Source organism: Acartia tonsa, chromosome 4 (assembly GCF_053477335.1).
Source record: "Acartia tonsa isolate MP-2025a chromosome 4, ASM5347733v1, whole genome shotgun sequence".
In the NCBI taxonomy this organism is placed as follows: domain Eukaryota; kingdom Metazoa; phylum Arthropoda; class Copepoda; order Calanoida; family Acartiidae; genus Acartia; species Acartia tonsa.
In genome coordinates, this window is record NC_137263.1 from 40,126,097 (window position 1) to 40,138,267 (window position 12,171).

The 12,171-nt window shown below is 31.8% G+C and overlaps 1 protein-coding gene and 1 long non-coding RNA gene across 3 annotated transcripts in view; both read left to right on the forward strand.

Moving 5' to 3' along the window:
- Window positions 1-12,171, forward strand: part of LOC145317189 (kelch-like protein 17) — a 91,788-nt gene that overhangs the window by 67,551 nt on the left and 12,066 nt on the right. The gene's annotated exons all lie outside the window — the stretch shown is intronic.
- LOC145317167 (uncharacterized) lies at window positions 7,591-11,332 on the forward strand. Of its 2 annotated transcripts, none has more exons than XR_013878936.1 (4): window positions 7,591-7,820; window positions 9,246-9,424; window positions 10,369-10,443; window positions 11,176-11,332. It is a non-coding gene; the product is annotated as an uncharacterized LOC145317167 (long non-coding RNA). The 2 variants fall into 2 exon arrangements; XR_013878935.1 differs by having other exon boundaries at window positions 7,617-7,820; window positions 9,277-9,424.

Sequence of the window (12,171 nt, forward strand, 5' to 3'; positions counted from 1 at the left end):
TTCCTTACGTTGTTTGCTTTTTTTGCTTTTTCTTTTGTTGTAACTCAACTTTTCAAGTAAAGAAGATTAATCTAGGTTAGGGTTACATGCTTTTTATATATATTTTATTATATTGAATTTTACTTTTTAAAGCTTTTGAAGTTACATGTCATTATTATTCGATTTTAGAAGTAGCAAAGCTATTTTATAATATAATTTGTCTGTCTATTACTTCATTGGGGAAATGTGATTTTCTCGCCTGCTTTTGAAGTTTTATCAAAAATTTGCAGTGAAGATTCCTATGACATGTAGAGATAGTTTATACTGTTTTAAAAAGAAACAAAGTAAAGCTTTTCTATATTTAGAGTCACTCCATCTGTTCGTCTGTAATGGTTAGCTATTTTAATAAATTTAGATATGTCATAACTGTCCTGTTGATTTAAAACTTTGCATGCTGATTCCTATAACAGTTAGGTACGTTTTAGGAAGCATAAAAACTCTCTAATTGTTACCAGAAAGTCCTTACATGCTGATATAAAACTTTTTTGACAAAAATTTTTTTGTGATATAATTACCTATTCTATTCATCAAATTTTTTTGAATTAAGATTCTTAAGACATAAAGGTATAGTATTATAAGCAAGGAATCTGTAATAAAATCCTTAAAATCAAAGTTTGTCCTTTTATTTTACCTTGTACTAGCAGCTATACCTAGAGGCCTCTAGGGGCCCTTGAGGAGAGTTAGGATTAGTCTACCCCCTCCACTAATTTTCATGAAAATCAAAAAAAATATTTGGTTGGTTGTCATTTTTTCTAGGAGCGATTTATCTTTGGTGGGTGGTAGTACACTCCTCCAAAAAAGTTATAAGCCATCCCAGGACCTACGAGGAGCTAAATTGTAAAGGAGAACCAAATCTGTTCAGCGGTTAGTGAGATCCCTTGCAATAGACAACAAAACCTGACTACTATATGTAATAGGATTCACGAAATTTTGCTAAAAATTTATGTATAATTTATTTCAGATAGGCGAGGCTTTTCTATAATTAGGGTTTGTCCTCCTGTCCATGACAGTAAGCTCTGTTCTTCGTTTATCTACTCATGTTAGAATTGTCCTATTGATTTCAAAGTTTGCATGATGATTCCTATAACCGTTAGGTACAATCTAAAAGAGCGTAGCAACTATATTATCTTTACCAAAAAGTCTTTATTTTTCACAAAATTCCGTAAAGGTGTGTGTTTTAAGACTTTAAAATAGGAGTAGAACTCTAAAATTTGTTATGACAGTTGCTCTAATATGGTACTATATAAAACTGTGAAGAAATGGCGGCAAAAAAAAAACAGTATGCCCTACAAAATTTTTGTTTGCTTTTTCTTGCTAAATTACCCAAATTTGAATAAGAGAGGGGTAGGTTTCTGGTAGAATCCGTAAAGGTGTGTGTTTTAAGGCTTAAAAATAGTAGTAGAACGATAATATTCACAAAATATGTGTATTTCTTATTGAAGAGAACTATAGATAAATTTTTTTTTAAAGTTAGCATACATTTTTATTTTTCTACTACTGTTTTTAACTTATAACACATAACCTTTAAGGATTTTACCAGACACTTGTGATTTCTTTGATTTTAATTTTAGAAACATGTCCCAACTCTATCAAATAAAAGTTTGTCACAAATGATTCAAAATTGTCTAATTTGGCGAGAAAGGCGGAATTTTTTTTTGCAGTTTTCGGCAGGAGTAGTGATTCCACCGCCGTTTTTTTTATTTTTTTAAATCCACTTTAAACCGCATTATAGCAACTACAACGCCAAATTTTAGAGTTCTACTCCTATATTAATGTCTTAAAACACACACCTTTACGGAATTCCCCCTTTAGGAAATATTTTGTTTAGTCTTAGCAATTGATGTTCTGTTTAGAAAGTTCTTACAGAGTTATTGTTCGTTTTTTCTTCCTTGTGGTTTTTAGAGCTTCACTTTTATGGATGTTCATCCAGCCTTGTTTTCCTATGCTGCTTATGGACATTTTCATCCTTATTATTAACGTCTAATAAGTTAGAAGTTGGATAGGTTTAATCCAACATATTAAACTTGACGTATAGAATGTATAGACCAAGAAAATCTTTTCCAAATTAAATATTTTATTGATCAAAACACAAAAACGCAATATATATGTATATAAAAGGAATTTTAATCTTCACTAAAAATACAAACATAATCAATTACAAAAGCTTAGGGTTTACAAAATTTAAAGGAGTCATTCAATGATATTTTTAGGTGAAATTAAAAGTAAGATCAAATCCATAGAAATTTTAAGAAAATAGTTTTTAGTGTAAAGTGTTTTAAAACTTTTTTATATATAAGTACTGATATTGTTTCTGGAGATAAAAATTAGATTTTAAAAACTACGATTAATAAAGAACAACAAAAAATATGATGAAAGCCATTTAACATTGCATTAATGTTTTAAATAGATAGAATGACACGAATTACAACATTAATAAAAAAAAATAGCAAACATGGTCAAAATGAATTATTGAAATACTAGCGGCTACGCCCCTAGAAGCCTCTAGTGGCCCTTTAAATGTTTGGTTTTTTGTTGCGTTCAAGTTTCTAGGATATGTAGCGCAAGAGTATCTTTCTACGATACCTCGCAATGATACGTAGGAGTCTATATACTTAAAATAAAAATTTCGATTTATTTCTTTTGGGAGGGTGGTGGTACACTCCCGAAAAATAGTTAAAAACCTTCCCGAGACCTATGAGAAGCTACCCTGTTAAGGAGAACCCGATCAGTTTAGCGGTTAGCGAGATCCTTGAGTACAAACATACAAACACACAGACAAACATTCTGTTACTATATTATAAGGATTTACTAGAACAAGGATGACAACATCCATAAAAGCGAAGCTCTGAAACGGTAGGACAAACGGACATTAACACTTGTATAATGTCAGAACTGAATAATCAGAATGTAAATGTATAAGAGTCAAAGCAAAATTGTCAGTAAATTTGTTGAAAAACTGCTTGATACAGGATAATGTTTATAGACATACTTACAATTTTAGGACTTGATTATAGGTATACCAAAAATCAGACCAATCGGATAATTAGGTCACATACAAATTTGTTGTTAAAAATGTAAAAAAATCAACATGTTTAAAATGGACGTACGGACATTCTGGTAATGATTATAGAGTTGCTACGCTTTCTAACTCGTACCTAACTATTACAGGAATCACCATGCAAAATTTGAAATCAATAGGACAATTCTAACATGCCTAAATTAACGAAAAAAGCTATTTAAAAAAGTAAAAAATCAACATGTTTAAAATGGACGTACGGACATTTTGGTAATGATTATAGAGTTGCTACGCATTCTAAATCGTACCTAACTACTAAAGGAATTACCATGCAAAATTTGAAATCGATAGGACAATTCTAACATGTATAAATTAACGAAAAAAGCTATCCGTGACGGACGGACGGACGTACGGACGGACGGACGTACCGACCCTAATTATAGAAAAGCTTCGCTTTTAAAAAGGGAATCGACTTAACTGAAATACATATGAAAGAAAGATATAAGAGACAATGTCCGATAAATTGATGAAAATTCCCAATGATGATATACAAAATTATCCCTTCTGTAGGTTAAAATTAGTGATTAAATCATTTGAACACGCAACTATATGAACCAGTCAATTAAAATTCACTAATGTCCCCAAAGTTGGTAAACTAACAAATAAGAAAACATAATTTAAAAACGACGGGGACTAGTGTAATAATCAGTCAATAGTCTCTTCTCTCTCTCTGAGTAATCCTTATACTAAAGTAACAGGATGTTTGTCTGTTTGTTTTCTGTGTGTCTGTACCAAAAGATCTTGCTAACCGCTGAACCGATCGGGTTCTCCTTAACATGGTAGATTCTCATGGGTTCTGGGAAGGTTTATAACTATTTTGGGAGAGGGTACAACCACCCTCCCAAGAGAAATGACAAAAAAATCGAAATTTTTTGAAATTTATGGGAGACCTAAGAATAAAGAGGTAATATAGAGACTTTAACAAACAAAAACATCTAAAGTGCCACTAGAGGCCTCTAGGGGGCGTAGCCGCTAGTTAATAACATATAGGCTTGACAAAGTAAAAAATGATGATATATTTAGTTTTGCTTAGTTCAATATGTATACACTAGCGGCTACGCCCCTAGAGGCCTCTAGGGGCACTTGAGGAGGGTAGAGTCAAATTTGATAACCCAATTTCTTATATTAGATTTTAAAAGAAAAAGACAAGTTTAAAAATAAATTTTTTGGGGGGCAAAAAAAAAATATCGGGGGGGTGGGGGTGCCCCCCCTCCTAATTTTTTATTTTAGTTAAAAAAAATAAAAAAAAATTTGGTCGGGGGATTTTTCATTTTTTGGGGGGGTTGGGGGTGTCCCACCCCCCAAGAAAATAGTTAAACCTTTCTGGGACCTATGAGAAGCTACTCTGTTAAGGAGAACCCGATCGGTCCAGCGGTTAGCAAGATCCTTTGGTACAAACAAACACACAAACACACAAACATACAAACACACAAACACACAGACACCCATCCTGTTACTTTAGTATAAGGATAAATCTCTGCAAAATATCAACCAATATAAGTACATGATACATCTATAACAAATAAATCACAAAAGTTAGTATCAAAGAATTAAATCATCTTTAGTGTAAACTTTTATTAAAAATTTTCAATAACGAAGCTCTTTGTAATAGATAGCTCTTAGCATCTTATAGTCCATTTAGGCATGTAATAATTGTCTTATTGATTGAGAATTGCCATGATGATTCCTTTAACTGTAAGGTATGATTCAGATTATCCTTACCAGAAACATAATATGTCCAATAAAAATATGTAATTTTGGGAACATTTTTTTTTGGCAACAATATATATTTGTGGGCCAAAAAATAGTCTAATGCCATAAACCATAACCAGACTTTTTACGATAATAAAATAGCCCAAAACCATCACGAGCCCTATAAAAAGCTTCATTGTAAAAAGGACCAAGATTATTTGCTACAAACAAAAAAAGCTTATTAATTTAAATAATTATTTTCTGATTTTTGGATTAACAATTCCCATGACAACAAGGTACAGCGTTTTAAGAGGAGGTTCTTTACAGTCAAGTCATAAAAATGTAAGTATGTCCTATACATACAATTAATAACTTGCTCTTTAAGTACTGAAACTGACATACTAATGTTAATGTTCATTTTTGAGCTTCGCTTTTATATATGTTGTCATCCTTGTTTTGTTAAAGGGGGGGGGGGGTGTGGTTACTCATGCCACGACATACCAGTAATTTTATTTTGGGTGCTACTCCTTTAGTTTTAGAGATATTTGCAGGGGCGTCCAAGCTTTTTTATTTTGGGTTGGTAAATATTTTGTAAGGGGGGTAATTTAGTAAGTGGGGGGGGTTAATTGTGCGCGGAGCGTTCTGCAAAATTTGTTTACCCCCCCCCTAAAATTTTTACCACGGTGGTAAAATTTTCTTGGGGAGGGGGGTAATTACCCCCCGCTGAAATCTGATGGCAGGGGTAAGTATTTTCAACCCCCCCCCCCCAAAAAAAAAAAAAACTTACCCCCGGGTCAAAATTTTTTTTGGGGGGGGTAATTTAATAATTATATATAGGTACCTAGCTAATTATGAAATATTTAGTAGGGAAATTGCGCGCGAAGCTCGCCAAATTTTTTTTGTTAGGGATCATTTTTTTGGTATCTTTTAAAAAAAACGGCGGCGGTCGTGGTATGAGTCACCACATTCCCCCCCCCCCCCCCCCCCTACCTATATTGAAAAGAAACCTAGTATATTTAACTGAAAAAGAAATGTGCTTAAAATTAATTGCTCTCGTTCATAAATGAATTTAATGCTTTAATAAAATTCAAAATTTCCCGAAAGCATAGGCATGCAATTGCTACTTGAAACTAAGAAATGTAAGATGTAAAAGTTTGTTTTTCAAAAAGTGACACTTCCAACTTCTCACTGTGTTTTTATTTCTTCTAGATTTTGAATAATAAGCTTCAGTTTGTTTTATGAAATCACAGTCAACAAGATCATCTAAATAAAAAAATAATATTATTTATGTAGTTTGAAAACAACATAAATGTCAATTTTGGGCCGATTTTAAATAAAGTTGGATGGATACACTCTCTGAAAAAACTAAGGCGGACAGATACACCTCCCCTCCTTGACAATGGTCTAAAAATTGAATTTTGGGACTTTCCCTCTAGGGGCTAGTGGGGCAAAAGACTCCCCCAAACACTAAAAATTTAAGTTCTGAGCTTATTTTTAGAGATATTGAGATGAAATCTGTAATGATTACTTAGTTTGGTTATTTTTAAAAAGGTTTCTGAAGAAAAATCATCTCAATATCTCTAAAAATAAGCTCAGACCTAAATTTTTAATGTTTGGGGGTATTTGCTCCACTAGCCCCTAGAAGGAAAGTCCCAAAATGAAATTTGTAATGATTACTTAGTACGGTTATGTTGGAAAAGTTTACTTAAAAAAACAGGTTGATATATTTAAATATAAGCTCAAAACTAAAAGTTTTAGTGTTTGGGGGTCTTTTGGTCCACTGGCCACTAGAAGGAAAGTCTCAAAATGAAATTTGTAATGATTACTTAGTTTGGTTATATTAAAAAAGTTTTCGAAAAAAATCATCTCATTATTTCTAAAAATAAGCTCAGAACCTAAAAAAAAGCCTGTGCACGCCACTAAATAAGAGGTTTTGTCAATTCATTTTAAACATGTTTGACGTAAATAACCCGCAACCGTGGCTCAGCACGCAGCGCAACTGCTCGTCGTTGAGAAAGTGATAGGTTCGAATAATGGTACGACACTGTGTCAAAACTAAAGACGTTAAAAATGGTTCCCACTGCTGCTAAGTCAGATGCACAACGTAAATAGTTAGTTAATTTTTATATGATAAATCAATAAAAATTTACCTCAAAAGGGATTCACATTCTTGGCTAAAACGTCGTACATTTTCATTTTGTTTCTAAAATCAAATTGTAGTTTTGTTAAATATTGAATATTTATTTAAAGTGATCACGAAGCTGGAAAATAGTTGATATATGTTACAGATTAATGTTTTTTAAGAGTATTTTTAAAAGAATTAAGTCTTATATACTTCACATTTAAAAAATTATCAAAATTTTAAAAAATTAATTTTCACACATTAAGACATTGATGTTTTTTGTGTGTTTTATTATACATATCTTAAAACCTATCTAATTGACAAATGACACTTATTTTTCTTGAATTTTACTCGTGGATACATAGTAAAATATGTAAGGTTTTGTTACATACATATTAAAATAACCAAAATAGGTTGTATATAGCTTTCTAGGGGTGATTAAAAATTCTCCCGATGATCGTAAAAATATATCCATATATGGAAAAAAATGCCAAATAACATTTTTGATTATGAACCCTGGATTTACAATTTTTCATTTATTTTAATATTTTTAAAAATATCTACATATCCATAGATATATGATGTTAAAAATCATTTGAAGTCAGTTATTTGCTTTGTATACATATGATTAAATAACATAACCACTAACAAATTAAATAAATGCAATTAGTTAATATTCTGATAGAATACATAATATTGAGAAATCTCGGCACCACTGAGAAAGGGAGAAGGAAAGCATATTTGTGTGTGTGTAACAAAACAAAACAAAACAAACGCACAGCTGTAGCCAGCCCAGTCTGTTTGTCGAGTGTAGATTGAAATAATTATGCCTTTAAACATAGATTAAAATGCAAATATGTCAAACAAAGAATAGTAAAATCTTGTTTAAAGGTAATTTATTATAATATACATAATTTCAAGGGATGCATTTGTTCATTGCTTTTATCTTTTATCAACTTATAAAGATTTATTAAATTAAAAGTATGGAAAATGATCTAATGTGCATCTCAATTACATGGAAAAGTTTGGACACTGCATATTTTTACCAGCCAATAAAGATAATCTTTAAGTACCAAAATTTTTCTTGCAATGAATGAGAGCGTTCTCATCATTTTTTACACATATAATTTACCTGGTAATTTGAGTTATGTTTATGTTTATATGTACACTTACTTACGTAACGATTATACCTATAGATGTTATGCGTAAAGATTTTTAAAAGCATAACTTTTTTTATAATTAGGGCCCGTCACTGAATCTTATTCTAGACAGGGAGGGAGTGGACATTGGGCTTTTCATTACATTAGTTCCCAAAGTTTTATAACAATGTTTTTCTATTCGTTAGCTCAATCACCTTAGGTAATTTTATTGAATGACTGGTTCAAGTTATATGTCGTTTTAACCACTAATTGTAATCTAAAGAAGAGATAAGGGGGGGGGGGATTTAATGCAACCATCTCGTAATCAATGATTAAATGGCACTTAGAATTCGAATTTCAATCTGAAATTTTTCATGAGTAATCCTTGGTCTATTTTCCCTAAATTGAACAAAAAGTTGGAAAAGTAACAGCTGGCGACTCAACCGTTTAGCCGTTTTTTTGCCTATTTTCAGGGCAAATTCATCATTAATTACATAGGAATCAACTTTTTAAAACATATTTTCGGTTTAATTCATGTTAAATGATAGCAATAACCATTTTTTAAATTTCTAGTACCAACAGCTACCGGCTAGAAACGTTTGATAAGGTTTTTGAGAGACAAAATGTATGATGTGGAGGTAGGTTTCGTGACTAAGATGCTCTTAAGATTGGTAAAAATTGGCTAACTGGCTGAGCCGCCAGCCGTTAGCCGTTACTTTTTCAACTTTTTGTTCGATTTAGGGAAAACAAATCAAAATTCAAATTCTAAGTGCCATTTAATCACTGATTACGAGATGGTTGCATTAACCCCCCCCCCCCCTTTTGTGGATAAGCATTGGAAGGTACATCAATTGATCGGTCATTGCCTTAACCTGTATTCTAGAGGATTTGTACATAAAAATACCAATAGTGGTAATTATTTTTCTCGTATTCATTCGATTCCGGTGGATAGGAACCGGTTCTCATCTATACGAAAAAACTATGTCTAGCATCGTATTATATCCAGTTTTCTACGAATATAGAAATGTACAATCATAAGATTTAAACTAGCTTTTTTAGCCGGTGCCTTCGGCACCACGGGGCTAAAAAAACTAGTTTTAATCTTATAATTGTACATTCTATATCCGCGGAAAGCCGTTTATAATACGATGCGAGAAATAACTATTTTTAAATTAAGGATTGTTAAGATGAATACTATTTTTTTATAGGGGACTGATAATACCTAACCCAACTGATCAATGGGGCCAGACTGTCCAGCTTCAGAGGCATACCATTCAGCTCACTCAACATCAAAAACAGAAGCTTCTAAACATGAACCCGCAAGACAGAAGTCTGTTTATTCAAAAACTGTTAAAGGTTGGTATTAATAAAATTTCTGAATTCAAAATGCTGTTATATATCTGTCAACTTTAACTCTATCGGTTCAGTAGTAAGCAAGATCTTGACAAGATTTTTTTTTCATGAGGGTCATTTTTTCCTTTTACTCAAACCTTCAAAATGGTTAAAACCTTCCTATGACCTTTGCCAAGCTTTACTATAAAGGAGAACTAGAATAGGTTTAGCAGTATACAAGATTCTTTGATACAAACACACACAAAGACCAGTGGCTGTGCCCCTAGCCTCTAGGGGCTTTACATTTGAAGGAGTAGGGAAGGGCAGAAAAACCCTAAAACCATCCCAAGGACTATGTGAAGCCTCCTTGAAAGTATTTATTGACATCTTAAGTTACAGACATAACAAGGATGACAACATCCTTAAAAGCGAAGCACTGAAATGGTAGGACAAACGGACATTAACATTTGTATAGTGTCAGATCTAAATAATCAGAATATAAATGTACAAGAGTCGAATCAAAATTGTAATTAAATTTGTTGAAAAACTACTGGATACAGGATGTTTATGGACATACTTACATTTTTAGGACTTGATTATAGAGTTGTTTCGCTTATAACATTATACTTTGTTGTCCCAGGAATTAATATACCAAAAATCAGATCAATCGGATGATTAGATCACATCAAAATTTGTTGTTAAAAAGTAAAAAAACGACATGTTTAAAATGGATGTACGGGCATTGTGGTAATGATTATTGAGTTGCTACGCTTTCTAAAGCGTACCTAATTACTAAAGGAATCACCATGCAAAGTTTGAAATCGATAGGACAATTCTAACATGCCTAAATTAACGAAAAAAGCTATCCATTACGGACGGACGGACGGACCATCCCTAATTATAGAAAAGCTTCGCTTTTAAAACTCTTAATACTTTATATAAAAGGATAAATCATTTTAATTTCTTAGGAGCCAGAGGTACAGTTAAGGAAATAAATGCAGATTCAACAACAAAGTATGATGGCTCAGCAACAACAACTACAGGTAAGTTATTAACCAAACCCAATTTTATTAACCAATCCCCCTCTTAAAAGCAAAGCTTTTCTATAATCAGGGCCCCGTCCGTAACAGATAGCTCTTTTTGTTAATTTAGGCATGTTATTTAGGCTATTATATCACATAATTTTCATGATCCTTAAACATTATCCTGTATTTAAGCAGTATTTTTAAAAATTTAGTTTCAACTTTTTTACATTTATATTCTGATTATTCAGTTCTTACACTCTACAAGTGTAAATGTTTGTGTGTCCTACAGTTTCAGAACTTCGCTTTTATGGATGTTGTCACTCTTTTATTTGGTGGGGGGGGGGGGAAGCTAATGATAAATGAATATGATATTTAGGTATATAATAATGATTTTTAACTTTAAAAACATGAAATATCCTTCATTACATAAAAGTATATTAAATTTTGTGAATGTTAAGCAAAGGTTAGATTAGCCCCGCTAGATTAGCTAGGAAGAAATTTACCTAGGAGTAATTAAAGAATCTCCATACTCATATTTTTAGTATGGATGAGAGCCGGTTCTTTTCCACAGGATATTAATCGGTTTCTAATAAATATGAGTATATAATTTCCAGTAATTCTAGGCAGTTATTGAATATAACCTTCCCTGGACTTTTTATAAGCTTCGATTTAAAAAGAATCCTTTATCGGTTAGCGAGATCTTTTCAAACAGACATGTATAGAAATCTTCATTATTATTTTTTTTTTCAGATGTTGAGAAGTTAACAACCCTTGATGAGAACAAGAAAAAGAAATAAAAAAATTAATAATATTTATTGTATTTTTGAAAATTTCGAAAAATAAGAGTTTAAATGTCTTTACTAGGTATTGTTCTAGTTGAAATTAAAATATAAATACTTTTAACAGATTGACTTTTTTTATGATATTTACTTTTTATGATGTATAATTTTTAAGTAGTAAAGTTACTCTATAATAAGAAATGTCCATTTTTGTTTAAGGGATTAGTTAACAGTCTTAACAGTTTTACCTCTTGTAAGTACAAGTTCAATGATTTAAAAAAATAAATTTCGTGGAACTATCCCTTTTTTTGATTAAAATATTTCCTTATGCTGTTTGCTTATTATTATTAGATTTTAGAAGTAGCAAAGCTAATTTATAATTTGTCTGTCCTTTACTTCATTGTGGGAATGGGATTTTCTCGCCTGCCATTGAAGTTTCATCAAAAATTTGCAGTGAAGATTCCTTTGACATGTGGAGATAGTTTATACTGTTTTAAAAAGAAACAAAGCGAAGCTTTTCTATATTTAGAGTCACTCCATCTGTTTGTCTGTAATGGTTAGCTCTTTTAATAAATTTAGGTATGTCATAACTGTCCTGTTGATTTAAAACTTTGCATGCTGACTCCTATATCAGTTAGGTACGTTTTAGGAAGCATAAAAACTCTCTAATCCTTACCAGAAAGTCCTTACATGCTGATATAAAACTTTTTTGACAACAACTTTTTTGTGATATAATTACCTATTATATTTATAAAATTTTTTGAATTAAGATTCTTAAGACAGGACATAAGCAAGGAATCTGTAATCAAATCCTTAAAATCAAAGTTTGTCCTATCATTTTACCTTGTACTAGCAGCTATGCCTAGAGGCCTCTAGGGGCCCTTGTGGAGAGTTAGGATTAGTCTACCCCCTCCACTAATTTTCATGAAAATTAAAAAAATATATTTGGTTGGTTGTCATTTTTTCT